Raw genomic sequence first — 17567 nt, 5'->3', positions numbered from 1 at the left:
TAGTTTAGTTAATAAACTCCTTTATTTACACCCAGTTGTTGTCCTGTTGTATTCTCTTGACGTAGAGACTGGAGATCCATTGAATCAAGAAGTCACGGCTTCCGATATGAGATTGATAAATTTGGAAATGAAGTAATTCATTGTTGTCCTCCCAGAGGACTGGTGCCCCATTTCAACGAGAGTAAATTCTAAAATATGGCGTTAACGCTACAGATGGCTAGTAATGACAGGAAGAATGATTACAGTCACTAATAACATATATTTACATATACATACATATCCCATATGTACATATTGCTATTAGGGTTGGTGTTGCGAGGTCAGCATAATGGATCACCAACTGCATATTTGATTTGGCATAGGTTTTTATACCGGATGCATTTCCTGACGCAGCCTGGGTTCATGTGAACCAGGGGTGTGAGCCTGTTAGGCCTCAAGGTTTTTGGTGATGAACAGTGAAACTCCACTGGCTACCTTTACAGCGCTTCACCATTGACTACAACATCCAGCTGTAACTGAAACTATGCTTACCATTGTATGTTTTGTGTCAAGGTGCATTGACTTCAATGTCTACATGAAGTCACAGGAATGTGCTACAGAAAAACAAGCACAAGTAACATTTTTCAAGACTGACCCTTAGGTTGAAGATATCTTTCTTCCTTTTTGGTGTTGCATTATTTTCTTTGAGACTAAAGAATAGAAAAACAATAGCAGAGCAGCACCAGTTAAAACAAGACATTAATTATTGTCTTTAGGTCACTGGTGCTTTTTGGTTTGTGGACCCATGACGTAGAAAGTGAGATTTCCATGTCTGTTTTGATTATAAAGCAGGTCTGGGGTCTATGTTAATACTGTGTAAGTACACATAGCCTGAATTCAGAAACTGAGCCTTAAAACGAGCCGTCAGGACTTCTGTAACTTTGTGATGTCACAACGAAACAGTCACCGTTTTCAGCCATGCCCTAACCCCTGCCTACCTGGACCCACCGTCCAACCTGGCAGGATTTGGTTTATCTGAGTGTTTTACCTGAAATCTGCTTTAAATTCATTTGATCACTCAGAAAAAAGTCAGCCAATCAGGAGAGAGGCTCAGAGCCTCCTCTCTTCTGATTGGTAGACTGGTGGTACTAGAGCTCCAGACAGAAGCCTGAGAGAGATGTAAAACTACTTGTTTATGGCTCTTAAAACCACAATTATAGCTTCTTAAGGATCAAAACTTCAAATAATACACCAGCAAAGTGTAAAATATGGGACCTTTAAAATAAAAACAAAAAAAACATCCACCTTTGACCCCCTTATGATATATGACGCGAGTTCAACCAAAGAGTGATTTTCTTCCTTTCTGGCTGGTTCATTTAAGGGATTCTTAGAAGCCGACAGAGGTGAAAGTTTGAAGTATTGCACAATAAAAAATAAAAAAATCAAAACTGAGAGAAAAGTCGGGAAATTGGACACAACTCTGCACAATAGTAAAGCTTTTTCTTTTTTTATCCCTTTAGTCATCTGGTGACCCCTCACATTTTTCTTGGGACAACTTTGGCTGAGAGCCTCTGCTTTAGGTCTATGGAAGATATTAAGCTTAAAAGAGCAGTGTTGCTGTTACATTTTCTTTGACACTGTTTACGTCTGTGTCTCTGGCCAAACCAGGGCGTCTGTGCTCGTTTTCATTTCAACCTGCAGAGACACTCTTCGCTTGAAAAATGTAATTTATATTTTACAAGACAAAAACTTGTTGAACCCATGTTAGGCTTTGAAATTGTTTAACAGATTGGTGTTGCTTTTATTGAAAAATGTCAAGTAAAAAATTTATGACTAAGCATGTCATGAGACACGTCTGAGAAGAAGGAAAATCCAACATGCTCATCCTGTTACCCCGGCTCCCTGAGGTGATGTACTGGCATATATTTGTCAGTTACTGTATGATGGAAAACAAGCTCTCTGGAAATGATATGTTGCGTGTGTGTGTGTGTGTGTGTGTGTGTGTGTGTGTGTGTGTGTTTGTGTGAGAACTAGCTTTCAAGCATGTTCTTGTAAACTCGGCATAGATCATGTAGAAAGCTGCTCGCTCTCTGCAGATTAATGTTTTTAGTTTGCATTGAAATGTCTCATCTCCTCCTCCTCCTCGCCTCAGATTTTCCATCCCTCTCTCCTTCCTCTCCAATCAGCCTCTCTCTCGCCCTCCATCCTTCCTGCCATCCCGGGTGATGGAGTGTGGGGATGGGGCGGATATTTAGGGAGGGAGGAGAGAGTAATGGTGGATCTTTTACTGACAAGCTCAGAGTCAGAGTAAAGACTAAAGAGGAAGACAAAGTCAGAGAACGGAGAGATACATTAAAAGAGGAATGGAACAATAAAGGAGAGAGCACAGATAGATTGAGATTTAAGGAAGGAAAGAGAAAGAAACAGAAAGTGAGAGAACTGTGTGTAACAGTGCACACCCGATGCCCAAGGAAGCGTGATGCCATGTCTTGTAAAGAGTTGGAAACCTCTTCTACTTGCACTGCCATCATTTTATTACTTTTCTTGTTGTTTGAATTTGTACGTTTGTGTTCTTAACTTCGTATATTACATAATTCATAACTGCAAGCAGTTTGTACCTTAAGATCATGTATTAATATCTCCATAAGCGTTAGAGAGAAACACGTTATGTTCGGTCTTGTTGTTATCACCTGAGCATCAGGACGTCATATCTTTGTTCAATGTAGTTATTGAATAATAATATATGGTTATTTAGGACATTATCTTAAGAGTAAGACCCAAAGGTAGACAGTCTCTGACCTGCACTGGACAACATGTCTGGATAGGGTTTATTATTGAGAGTATTGACACCGTCCCGTGGAGACGTGCATGTCCATGGATTGGTCAGATGTCTCTCTGAATTCCATTGCTAAACGATCCATATGTCACTGGAATGCAGTGGTTGATTTCCTTTATCACCAATGCAAGGTGCCAACCAACTGATACACCTTTTTCCCTACACCGACTCACCACCGTTCCCCTAGACATGTAAGTAGTACACATCTTTTCTGCTAACGCAAATGGCTTCTCTACTCAAACGTGATTCCAGCTGCTTCCAGTGACGATCACATCATTTCTTTTATTCACCTGTTGCAGACTTTCCCTGCCAAACTCCGGCTCTGTATTGATTGATTGAAGCATCATTGTATGAGTAGTTAGTGTTAGTTGGGTTGTTGTTGTCAGAGTTATTTAGTAGTGTTTGTAATAAATGTTTTACATATAAAGTCATTGCCTTCGTTTTCTGTAACTTACTCTCAGTCACTTTCCGGAGCAGATTCTTTGTTTCTTCCACTGGAGAATAAGCTTTATACGTTACAGTTGTGCTGCAATAAAAAAGACTGGAGGTCAGTAAATACTGGATCCACAGCAATAGATACTGATCACAGGGTTTATACCATTTCCCACAAGGGTAGATGTGTAAGATGACACGGACTGACAGCTGATGCTCACGGCTCAGAGCTGTGACAGTCGTAGCGTGTGGAACATAATTTCCCCCAAACAAACCGCGATGCGATGAGGATGTGTCCTGGAAGTGTGACTGTTGCTTGAGGACGAAAGGGTTGAACAGATACTGACGGATTGTGAATGTACAAATCTTAACAATAACTTAAGTGTAAATATGATCTTTTCCTGGTCTATACTCACTTTATCACTTTATAATATTTCAATATTTCGGTCATTTGGTTGGAAGTACAAGGAGTTGATTTTGTCAATATTAAATAACAAATGTATATGGATTTTTGAAAAAATTGTATTCCCTTACAGTTCAGTCCCGGTTGATTTGATCACACATGTGATTACTGTGGTTACAAGTGCGATTTTATATGACAGCAAACACATGTTGAGCAGCTACATTGTCAGAAACACAATGAAAGAGTAACTGGTGTATTTGTTGAGAGTGAAGTCAAGCAAACTCACAGTGTTTTAATAAAGAAGTCAGTCAATAGTAATTCAGCTATAATCAGATTTCATGCTGCACATGATGCAGGTGTTTTTCCACACAACAGCAGCTTGCTGAGGAGTTGGAGGCGTGCAGCTCTTCATGTAACAGCTCGCTGTGGCGGCTCCTGATTGCTCCTTTACTGCAAAAATTCAAACAAAAAAAAAGTTCGCCAGTTGAACACTATCGAGGTGAAGTGGCTGCAGGATGTTACGTTTGCATTAGCAGTAACTTAATACAGGTGTAAAAAGAGCAAACTGTGAAAAATGCAGCTGATATTAATGAGATAAAACTGTGCTTGATTACATGCTGCATTGTTTCATACTGCAGTCTGAATCTGGCTTGGAAATGGCTGACCCATCAAAACCAACAAAAACTACTACACAGAGCAGTGGTTGCCAACTGCAAAATAAAAGAGAGAAAGTTCTCTTTTTTTTGCAGCAATGCTTTATTTAAAACTAATTGAGAGATTTTATTCTGAAAAGTTCTGATTGAAGTTCAAAAGATTCTGTTGCTCACTTGGATTCAAACTTACTTACATCTAACTCCACTCTGCACACAACGTAATAGCGCACATATACAGCACGCTTACAAAATGCTATGTTGTACATTAAGAGGGCGTTACTGATGCCAAGGAAAAACTCTGAGAGTAAGGAGGCTGTAAGGAAGCTGAAGCCCCTGTTGCCTAGCAACATGACAACAAGTAACTTTTCTTTTCTACAAAAACCTGAGGTTTTAAGGCCCAGTTTTTTAAGTTGTACCCAATACTTAACAAAGTGTAATCCTAAGGCTCTCTGTCAGTTTTGTTTGCTGCCATATTATTTTGGGCACATTGAATCTTGGGATAGGTTGGGAGACTCAGGAAAAGAAGGCTACATTTCTCTGCCGCATATGAAGGAGTCTTCGAGTTATTTTGGTTAAAGGGCATGTCACTAATTTGTCTCCACAAATACTCATAAATGTTATCTCTGATGGTCACTGGACAAGAATGAAGTCATGTTTACTGATTTCTGTTGAGACAGTTCAGGAGCAGGATATAAAGCTGCCTGCAGGCTGTGTCACCTGAAAGCTCCTGTTAGGGTTAGCTAAGGTAAAGACAAAAAAAGACATATTGTAACACACACACACACACACACACACACACACACACACACGTAGAGCTCTCTCTCTCTCTCTCTCTCGCTCTCTCTCTCATTTGCCTTGGAGAAATTTGTGTGGAAAGTACTTTGCAGTCATCCACTTTGCCCTACTTACCTATTAAGTTGTCTATCATTTCTATGGGATTTCAACCGAGGTGGTGCCTTCACTGACAGAACATGGGGACACCGAAAAAAAAATCAATCACAGGAAAATATGTCCATCCTAACTGTATGTACCTCAAAAAAATCTTGATTTATTGGAAACAAGATTCACTGGATGAGTTTTTAAAAAAAACAAAGAAACAAAGAAAAACCCCTAAAGACCTGGATAAATGACAGAAGACTTTTGTGAGAGGAAGAGGGAAAGTGACAGCCATGTAAAGATGAGAGGAAAGTTTGGGAGAGGAAAAAATCGGGACAAAAACAAGATAGAAAGAGACAAAATGAGGAGAGGAAAAGGAAAGCAAGAATGAAGAATGAAGGCACGAAATGAAGGGAAAGAAAGTGAAAGGAGAAAGGAAGGAGAAAGACAAGAGGAATCTCCATCTAACTTCTTGAACTTTTTCTTCAAACAAACATTTTGACTCAAAAAAGAAGGGACAGAGAGAGAGTGAGAGAGAGAGAGTGAGTGAGAGAGAGAGAGAGAGAGAGAGAGAAAGAGGGCGGGTAGGAGATTATGAGATGGAGTGATGGAAACAACAGATAGACAGATGTGACTGTCCTTTCCACTAGAATGAACAGCACTTCTGTCTGTCAACAAAACATGGCCATTAACTGGCTTTAATGATGCTTACAGGCACACACCCACCCACACACACACACACACACACACACACACACAAGCAAACACAGCAGTAGCATTCATATCAGATCTTTTGCGTGTTAGATATTGATTTTGTCTTTATGTTTTTTTATTGCATCATAAAAATTAAATTGAGGTCTTATTACATCTCTTATCACATTATATGCAGCTGTTACATTATGAGTTGCGTCAGCTCAGATTCAAACCACGTCCGTAGGTGGCCTGTAACGTAATTAATGTCATGTACCTGCAATGCAGTTTGAGGGACCAGGTTTCAAGCTATTCCTCCCCACACAAGTCGTATTACAGATCGCATCGGCGTCAGCGAAGAGGTGAGAGAATAAACATAAAAGACAGAAATCCACTCTATAAGAGCCTCTCCACACACACTCTAGCCCTAACACTCCAGAATGAACCGCGGCTATGCAGAGAAACACACACACACACACACACAAACACACACATGTTCTGGTGAGCCTCCAAAGCTATTCCAGCCGCGGCCTCGGATCAGGTACATGTCCAACACTAGCAGGCTATATCTTACAGAGTGACGCACCTTTGTGGCTCTGTTTGTATTTGGAGGATTAAGTTTTTGCAGAGTTTAAGAAATTTACTACGAAGTGTTTGGGTTATTTTTCATACACCCTTCCCCCTCCCTCTGTATCTCCACCGTCCTGTCTTGTTCAGTACAGTCGTTCATCCTATTTTCCAGCGACTCAGTGAACTGGAACGACTGGAGAGAAGTATTGCTGTGCTCAGTGCATCGTCTACCCAGCCTGCATCACTCTCCTCCAATCCCTGTCGCCGCCCCCTCTCACCTCTCTTTCCCTTAGTCACTATCTTCCCTCCGCTCTCTTTCCACTCTTTCATCCTCCGTGACCCTCCGCTCCCCCCGTCGTCATTTCTCCTGAGATGATTTCCTCAATCTTTCCTTCCTACTTTCTCCTGACACATCTTCCTCTCATTCTGTCCTTTCTCTTATCCCGTCTTCTCACCTTTTTTTCCCCCTCCTTATCATCTGTTCTTTCTCTTTCGCTGTTTTTTCTCCTTTAGTTGTGCATTTTTCTACAGAGTGAAACAAGTGCAAACATACACAGACTTAGTGTTCAGTTTCTGTGTAACTTGAGGAGACAGTGAGGTAAACCAAAGGTGTGGGTAGGAGCGCTTTATAAAAAAGTGTTCTGACAACATCGCTTTCTCTTCTTTAACTGTGTGTGTTTGTGTTTGTTTTTATATCCTGATGGGGACCTAACCTGAGAACACACTAACCTGTGGAGACTCATGTCACTGTGGGGACACAAATTGAGGTCCTCACAGGTAGAGACTGCTTTTTGAGAGTTAAAACTTTGGGATTATAATTAGGTTTTTGGTTAGTGTTAAGATAAGGGTTAGGGTTAGACATGTAGTTGTGATGGTTACGGTCAGGGTAAGGGGCTAGGTAATGCATCATGTCAATGACTGAGCTTCCTAGCGATAGGGAAACCAGTTTGTGTGTGTGTTTGTGTGTATGTGTGTGAGAGAGAGAGAGATTTTGTCTTCTTGAAAAATGTCTGGTAACCACACCGTTGCTCTACCTTTGGCTAATGTGGGAAGATAAGATTCTATAGATGTTTATTTTTTCTGCTGTGCTAAATGAATTTCCCAGTTGTGGGATTAATAAAGTTAGTCTAATCTAATCTAAGATCTGGCCATCTGTCTTGTCTTAGGCTGCTGGACTGTTGCATACACACTCACAAACCACATCTATCTATCTATCTATCTATCTATCTATCTATCTATCTATCTATCTATCTATCTATCTATCTATCTAACTATCTATTTATCTATCTATCTATCTATCTATCTATCTATCTATCTAAAATTCTAATTCATCCAGTCAACAACATACAGTAACTGCACAACATTTCATGGCAATTGGTCTAAAAGTTTAAACTGCAGCGAAATTTTAACATTGACCAAAGTGGTGGACCGATTGACACACACACAGAGAAAACATGAGGAACTTTTTTTCTTTCCTGTAGGGAGACGGGACAGTTGAAGCAGCAAATATTAATAACACAGAGCAAAAGATGATTAAAAGAGAACATGTACGAAGAAAAAATGTTTTTTTTGCAACTGAATCAAAGTAAGAATCTTTTAGCCTCCTCCTCCTCCAATCTCTATCATTTCTCCGATGATTCCTCTTTTCTCTATATCGGCTGCCTTTCTGTTAATTTCCATCAGTGTCTTTCTCCCTTAGTGTCTTTTTTCTCTACTCCACACACCCACCCACACACACATACTCAAACACACCCACATACACGTACATTTATGGTCTGTCACTGCGGATCGGCTATATAACAAAGCAGGGCGTTAAGGAGGTCATAACCAAGGCAGGACAGCGCCCTGAGCACTTCTCAGTTGATATTAACCCGATCGAAGACATATTTCAGTGGACAGACACACACACACGCACCCACACACATACACACACAAATCACTGTCATCTCGGCAAACAACAAGTGACTGAAGAATTATGAGAGTGTTGTGGGATGTGTGAGATGTGTGAGTGTGTGTTTTCTTATGAATCTATCTGTAAAGGCAACACATCCTCTGTGCTGGAGTCACTTTACAACGTGCCGTTCATCATCTGACACCATAAATGCGTGTGAAGGCTAATTTAAGGTTTGAATAGGTATGAGAGTGTGTATAACTTTTATAACTGACCTATAAAGGTTATGGTATTTTTCTAGTGGTTCGCATATTTCATATATACGTATAGAGCCTTTAGAAAAATAGAAAATACAAACAAATAAAGATAAAAATTCAAAAACCAGACCAGACGAACACACCTTACAAATGTAGTGTGTGTCTGTGTGTTAATATTGACTCTTCACATGGAGCCATATCTCTGTATTCATAATACACTAATCAGAAAACCAATAATTATCTATCTATGTGTGGCCTTTCCCCAGTGACTGGTCAGTAAAATATTGCAGCATTGTTTTTTGTTCTTTCATTTGGGATTTCAAAGTTAACACTGGCAGAGAGCCCTGAAAATACCGGGTGAATTACGCTCTTCATAGGGACTGTATAGGAAATGAAGGTCAAGCTCCACGTGTTTGTGAGATTTGATTTGATGAATGGACAGAATGAATGTTTGACATATTGACTTTGACCTTTCGCAGGCTGCTGAGAATCATAAATTAAAAAGGCAACAGGGATGTGAAAACACCGCAGGTGCGGAGAGATCCTGAGTGTGTGTTACCTAACATAACATTAAGAGAGACTGAGGTGAAAACCCAGAAAGAAACTGGAAGAATCATTATGGCTACAGCCATGAGCCAGAGGGTGGTCGATCAGAATCAGCCTCTGCTTAAGTTAAACCTTTGAGGTCAGGTTTGATTTTAAAGAAACATGGTTAGGATCACCTGCAGTAGTGTTTAGGGTTCACTGACATATTGAACCTATTTCACTTTCATTTATTCAACCGTGGGAAAAACCTTTTTTTTTTAAGATTTTGAAACTTTGCTTCATTTACTTTGAAAAAAAACTTTCTTGGTCTCTTAGTCTGACAGCGTCGCGTTTGAGGTTAAATCTCCACTAGCACCGTCAGGTACACAGGTATTCTTTGCTTTTGATGTTTGATAGGTGTGGCTAGTCTTTGAGGTAAAGACCAAATTTATTCACCAACACATTGGAGGATTGCACATGCAGAATAACTTGGGTATACCAACCTAACACTAACTAGAATCAGTGCTGGAAGGTAACTAAGTACTAAGTATTTATTCAAGTATTTCAATTTTATGATGCTGTATGCTATATTGTACTCCATTACATTTATTTAACAGCTGTAGTACTACATACTTTTCAGTCACTTTAAGTTTAAGATTTTTATTAAGTAGATACAATAAAACCATAAAATAAAAATGAATTAAAGTGTTGAAGATTAAATCATTGGTCTCCAACTGTTTTTACTTGTGACAGATTACAATCAAGTAAACCAGTCTTGAGTTGGAGCCCAAAATCACAGTTCCACTTAACAGTGAATTCCCATCTACAGTTCTATAGGTGTTTAAAGTTGCCAAATCATCTTTATTTTCACAACAACATCAAAGATTAGAGAAAAATCTGAAAAAACAAAATAAATTTTTATATAAATAAGTGTTGCAGATCTCATCTCACAACCTCTACAACCTCTTATATTTTGGCTCATGTGAAGGGCCCTGACCCTGAAGGCAGTAGTTCATTTCACTGTGAACCAAATACAGTTTAAGTTTATTAGGAACGGCAAGCTACATGCAGTCTGATACAGCAGGCCTGTAATAAAGCCTCCTTCATGAAGGCTCTAATTCTCAGTTTGTGGTGCTGTTGACCTGAATATGATTATACCAAGAGGGCTTATTATTATTATTATTTTGTCCACCCCATTTATATCAATGAGGGGCTGTGGCTCATCAGTATTTAAAGCAATCTGCCATGCCAAAGCAATGGACAAAACATAATTTCTCACAAAAAGAATTAAAATTAAAACTGGTGACCATAATATGAACATATATGTTTATTATATTATCTGGGAGAGTCCTGTGTTTCTATGTTAAGTTACACTGAAAATATCATGTGTGAAATAGATAGATAGATAGATAGATAGATAGATAGATAGATAGATAGATAGATAGATAGATAGATAGATAGACAGACACTTTATTTATCCCCTAGGGGAAATTCATGAAAATGAAATACAGTAGCAATACAGAACATGGAAGACACTGCCTTATGATTTCAATCTGGACAGGATTCAACAGGAAAGAGGAAAAAGCAACATATATTACACTGTTTGATTTTAATTTTGGGGGGGGGGGTTATTTGGAGGGGTTCATCCTCGTGCCTTCGTCAGCCACTTGCACTGCACCACCTGCGAAAAGACAGCCTCTCTGGTTTGCTATACTCTGCTCGCACTGGTTCAACGCCGTAGATTTAGAGCCGGACAAAGATCAAACAGGTGCACATATGAAGTGATGGACTACAGACTGATGATAACAGATTTGTAAATGTGTTTCTTCAACTCCCATCTTTGTGCTGGCATGAAACCAGAGACCAGAAATTACTCAGAGGGAGGTATTGTAGGTGCTATCTCCACCTTGGAAGGAGTGGGAAAGTGCTTGGCCTTAACTTCCCCAACCAGCAAGACTCTGTGGTGTACATGACTCCTTTTTCTAGGCCTGCATTGGATATGATTTCATGATTAAACACCCTTTGTCACAAAAGTACTCCACACACTCATTCACAAGATTAACTTTCTATTCCACTGAGATGAGATCATAGCGTAGTCTAAAAATGCTTCCAGACAAGGATTTTGTAGGACATTACAGGGATTAAATAAAAAAGTAACTTTTAACTTTCCCACTCCGAGTGAAAGATTAATGTCCAAGACATCAACTTTAGAAAATTACAAAGTGGAGCTCTGAAGATTTTCTCCCCCAGAAGATAATAAGACGGAGCTGAATCGTGATCATTAACTTCCTGTTTTCTGTCCTGACATCACAGGGCTCTGCACGATCTCAGATAAAGCTGTGTGCCAGGAGGCCAGAGCTTCTGAGGAAGAACCAGGGAGTCCAAAAAGGAAGAAAAAATAAACTTTTCTCAGATTGTTATAGTCTACGAGAGAAAAAAGAGAAAGAGAGAAACTGAATATAAAATGTAAATAATTTTTTTGTAAGTTGAATACATGACGTGTTTTAAAGCTTTGACATTTTAAAACACACATAACCACATATTTTAATAATCAGCCGGTCTGTATGCATCTTGTATTTGAATAAAAAAAAAAAAAACACATGAGAAAAGGAGCAAAGAAAATGAAAGTAATGTGTATTGACTCAAGTGTTCTGCAACAAGTTGGCTCTGTGTGAGAACAGCAGTGGCAGAAGAAGGAAGATAGAAACAAGAAGAAGTAGGGCAAGTAGCATTTCAATCAGATTGCAGAAAAAATCTGTAGGACCAAGCAAAAGTGAAAGACAGGCTTGGTTTTACTGCATAACTTTTCAACTGGCGGGGACGAACCACACCTAAATTAACAATAGACACTAATTTGTCCGTTTATTAGAAGCGCCTAGTTAAAACCAGAGTGATCTAATACAACAGTTCTGCTATAAATCCTCATGCTGGTATTAATATTCAGTGTTGAAAGGTGTGTTGATTAGACTTTATTGCATATAAAAAATTCTATATCCTTATATGTTTTGCAATACCTTCGCAGCCCCCCAGTGGGCCACGGACCACAGGTTGGGAACCACTGGGCTAGACATACAGTATACTGTATGTCACTACTAGGTTGGATAATCATTTTAACACATATTTCAATGTATATCTACATACATTGCATGTATTGGAATTTAATATACTGTATGTACATGTACATTTGTGTTTATGGGTAGCTGTTGATACTGTTGGCCATTAGAGGTACACTGTGGAGCTTTTGGCCACTAGTAACACTGTAGAGCAGTGGTTGTAAGAGTGGCTCCACAATGCACAACGGTTTGTTGCTATTCTACCGTTTGCCTTTTAGTGGCGGTAATGTGCCAAGAAACGCACCATCAAAGGACACGAAGAGGCCAGGGCGACAGATGTATAAATCTGTAGATTTCATATTCTTCTGCAAATGCGACAAAAGAAAGGAAATAAGTACTGAGACAAAAGGATGTATTTTAATCCAAACTACTAAACCTAATCTTGTCTTTTTGTGCCTAAACCTAACTGAACCTTAACCATAATGTTATCACACTATAACACTGCTGCTCCTCTTGTTCTTAACAGGGATTTCTCACAGAGGCTCAGGCAAATGATGTCATCCTGCTAATAGGACCTATGTGTTGTTCTACGGGGACAAACAACATGTTTGTCATTGAATTTGGAGGAGATCGCGTGAAGAATATACTTCCTGTACTTTTCTTTCACCGATCAAAAACACATCAGTTTTAACACAGTGTGCTTATTGAGCTCAGACCTGGCTCCATCAAATTTAGTCATATCAGCAACAGAAAAGAGTGAACTTTTCCTTACTTTACAAAACACTGTGCTCCACCTAAAGCATGCCAGGGGCACAACTTCTTCCAAATCAGACACTTTCTTTTCACTTTGGAGATTTTTTCACATTAACTTTGACGTTAAAAAAAAAAAAAGAAGCTGCTGGCAGTTTGAAAGAAGAGGATTAATGTGAGCACGGCCCACAGCCTCACTGCTTAGACTTGTATTTGCATATACACTGGCTAAGCTAGCTTAATAGTGACTGACCTCTTATCATCCCTGCTTCTTATTCTGCCCTACACATGCACAAATACACACTCACACACACACACACACACACACGCTGAGCAGTTCCCTTTAGATAAATAAACTGTGAGAGTTAAAAAGAGAATATAAGACCAAATGAACATCCTTGGAAAATGGTGGGAAAAAAAACACAAAAAACAAACAAAACAGGTAGAGAAGTGTAAGTAAGCATTATTCACAAAGACGTGATAAAAGACAGAAAGAAAGAAGCAGATATAAAAGACGTGAAAGAGGAAAATTATTGTCAATAGGAGCAAAGAACTTCCTCTTATGAAGTTGTTACTGTGACAGTTTCCTCCTGATAGGTGCTACCCAGAGAGATTATCTCTTTGCTGCACATGTACAGTGATGTTACACATTAATCGTTATTATAGTTATTGAATGGTTGGATTTTTAGAATACTGAAAAGACACATTTGTCTGTTTCCAGCATTATATTTGGGTTAACTTAGTCTTGACAGTCAGCGCTGAGCTCCAATTACACGACTGAGTAAATATGAGACAACAACCTGGTCTTGGATTACAGTTGTGTCACCAGGAAACCTCCAAATTCCCACAAGAACATGAATTCTTTGATGTTTCCTTGAGGTTTAAAGGCAGTTATTTTTTTTAAAAACTATTATTTCTCCCTCATGTCATTGGATGTTTCTAGATTTCAGTAGCAGTTCTGTTTAAAAAGGCAGAAAATGGCTAGAAAGGCAAATTATTAGATTCCCTAAGGATCACATGCTGTTTAATTTTGTCTGCTGACTATCGACACCAGAGCCACCTAGTTTGGACCAGAAGGGTCTAATTTGGTCTGATTGGTTCTCATATTCAGATCATATTAATAATTGGCTCAACAATCATAATGCGTGCCCCTCATCTTAAGCCAGAATAAGTAAACAACTCAATAGTGTCCCAGCTCAGTAAATCTGCTTAATAAAATTTAAGGACAGTGAGTAAGATTATGTAAACAAGCATTAGGAACATGATTTTAAACTTGATGATGAGGATGAAGACAAGATTTTTGTAATTATAAATACAATCAACAAGGGAATTGTAACTAATTACTCTATTAAAGCAGACAAATTCCAATTTATGATCTTGATCGAACTTGGTAAATATTACAAGAGGATATTAATAAATGTAAAATACCTAAAGTCATTATCAAAGTGTTTGAAATAGAGCGAAATACATGAAATACATGAAACATTTTTTTTATAATAACAATGTGTCACATGACGATGTGTAATGTGAAAGGTGCCGCTCCACAACCGGCCCACAGCTTTACTGTTTTGGTTCACTCTCACTCTGCTCTCACAGCTGCAGCAACCAGCCGTTTCCAGTGGCAACCCGCTGTACACTACCTGCTCAGCGCCAGATGGTCAGATACACACAGTTAGCATATAGCCAGTGAACATAGAGGAGCATTATGTTTCCCTCAGGAGTTGGTAGAGGCCAAAAACAGAGCTAAAAGAGTGAATGTTGGACTTGGATTCGCCAGGTAACCAGAAACATGACATGATGAAACAAATGGATGATGTTGTTGCTCTGTAAGTGCCAAATGTGTAACTGTTTGTTAAGAAGTTCACCAAGACATCTTTAAACCTGACATGTCAGTGTTGTGTTTCAAAATAAAGGTTAGAGGGGTAAAACTGGCCTCTGCTAAGCAATTTCATGCTGGATTATATTGAACAAAAAAGTGTAAGTTGTAGACAGACTGCAGCTGAGCTGGTTAGGAATGATGCCAGCTCTCAGTAAACCAGTCAACGGCATCACATCATGTCTCCTGCTGCTGTTTTTGGCCGGCGCTGTGAACTTGAGCTTGTGCTTCTGTTTGGGGCAGAGCTCTCTCTCTCGGAGCCAGCTGTTTCCTCCATCCAGATGGAATTCAGATACAAACTTTGTTCACCAAAGTTGCGGGAGGAGCCGGGCGTGCCGCCGCCATCTCCAGTAAAGTGGAAGTCATTCCTCTTGAGCAGGATCTTCCACCTTGAATTAAGCCTTTCTAAAACTATTCCCACCACAGCTGCACTCAAGTAAAATCCTGAAGGGCTCTTTGCTGATGAGTGAGGGCTGGAGACCGAGTGTGGCTCTTCATTAACCACTTGAGAGGTAGATAGGCAGCGTCCTGGCAGGTTGACTGGTGTTCCTGATTAATCCTTACACACACACGTGAAGTAACACGTGGACTTACATAAACAAAGTTGTGTGTGCTTGTGTGTGTGCTCATTCTGGGGGCAATCAGTTTGAAAGTGAAGGTGGTTTTAGTCTCACTAAGTAGGTTGATTAGCGGTTATTAGTCAGAGGGCAAGCTGGGTAGCTCTTATTGACTACAAAAACAAATTAAGGCTTGCTAAATAACAGTCTTATTATTGCAAGCAAGCTTGTGCTCATTAAATTAATTAAAATTTTGTAATGGAATTCATTGAATGTGATTGAGCTAATGTGACCACTGTGTGGTGTCTCCTGTTGAAATGAATGTTGTGGAACATGGAATCATAACAGAAATTATCTCAGGGCAACCTTCATATAGACCATACTCCTTATAATATTAGTTAAAGAGATCCAACATTCCCCCATGAGCAATTACTTGGCGACAGCTAAGTGTCACAAGAAAAAAACGAGCTTTTCACAGGTAGAAACATTAACAAAACCATGGCAAATTATACCAAAGAGGTTTCTATTTAAACCAGCAGAAACTAAGCTCCTGGCCACAGGGGGGGAAGGAAACAAGCTGTAACCACTGATAAATTATAATTTTTAAGCTGGTATAGTGAATTTGTAGACAGTTGCACATTTACACAGACAGTATTTACTGAGCATTCAAATGGAGTTGTGTGTCTGGCTATTAAATTAATTCCAATATTCAGTCTGTTTCTTGGTCTTCACCAGGTTTCACTATACCAAGTTTTCCAGCCTCCAGGTTTGCTCCCCTGTTGTGTGGTCCACTGCACATGATTGTAGCTCAACCTGTAGACTTCACATTGGGATGATGTCATGACAATAAAAGCTCACTTTTCTAGGCTCTGGTGAAAGTTTCTTAAACCTCCATGGATGAATAATCATTATGGAGAAAAAAAAAACATTGATTATTTTCGGAGGTGTTTTATCCAGGGTTCTACGAATGGTGGTCTATGGAGAAAATTATTTTGGAGCCACAGGAGATATTTTCATTGCTGTGCCATGAATGGCCACTGGAAAAGATTTGCGGCAAGACATGAGTGATGGCACCATATCTAGCTCTCTTGATGCACCCATAGATCCTACAGGAGGAGGTAGGGGGTGTAGCTGGGGGAAAATGACATCTGAGCTACCTTAATTAGCCTGCAGCCATCACCACACAGACAGAAAACAGATCTCCTTAATTAAGCACAGCTCTATTGTAGAAAATAAAGACTATACAGATACAAAAAACACAGAGAACATGAAATTCAAGGTGATGGTAGAACTTTTTGAATAAGACCTGGTAATTTTTGTTTCGCTTGGTATGGGCAGCAAAATAGCTTGTTCCTTTCACTTTTGACGTGGTAAAAGCGCAAATCCTTATCAGTCTTGACATCAAAGACTAGAACAAAAGACTTCTGCTTGAAAAAGTCGGGTTCACGGGGAGTCGAAAAAATAGCAGATGGGCAAAGATGGTAGAAAAGGTTTTTGAGCCTCTACAAGTGCATCATAGGCGGCTGGAAACCCTGTGATGCACATAAATCTGAAACCAAAACGTTAGAAGAAATCCCGAGCATTGCCTATTTGTCTTTTCTATCTCGGAGCTAAAACAGCAGCAATCACAGATGGAGCCGCCTGGAGCCAAGCTCATGTGCGCTCCATGCTCTGAGAAACACTTGCAAAAAAAGCTGTCTTTGGAAAATAAATACAGTAAACAGCCTTTTAGAGTAAGTGAGCAAGGAGAAGTCACAGCAGAAACCTTCTCCCTGTGCACACTGTATGAGTCACATATGTCCAAAACACAACGTGTCCAAGGCCAGAAGAGACGAAGACTGACGGACAATGTGAAGCCGCTCTGTCTATATCTTTTCATACTTTTTTTTTTATTGTCCTATTCACCGTTTCCCTGGCAACCATTAATAGCAGATACGATTCTTGAGAAAGTACCTTGACCTCCTGACCTCACATCAGCGAGGTAATTTAAAAAAAATACACTCCTCACCTCATTCAGTATAAACGGAGGTATTTCCCTTTATGCTCTGGTTAAGTCTCTATCACTGCTGCTGTCAATGTGTTACATGAGGACATATTTCCTAAACAAACTTCAATAGAAGGACCTACTTTAACTTAATCAAAAGAAAGAACATCATTTAAAATACAGTACAATACCAAAACAGAATAAGGGACACATTAGTACAGAGTGGAATCAGGGT

This window comes from Seriola lalandi, unplaced genomic scaffold, assembly GCF_002814215.2.
Source record: "Seriola lalandi dorsalis isolate HSWRI2012SDOR001 ecotype SW California unplaced genomic scaffold, Sedor1 jcf7180002054691, whole genome shotgun sequence".
In the NCBI taxonomy this organism is placed as follows: domain Eukaryota; kingdom Metazoa; phylum Chordata; class Actinopteri; order Carangiformes; family Carangidae; genus Seriola; species Seriola lalandi.
Note: the sequence above shows the minus strand (reverse complement) of the source record.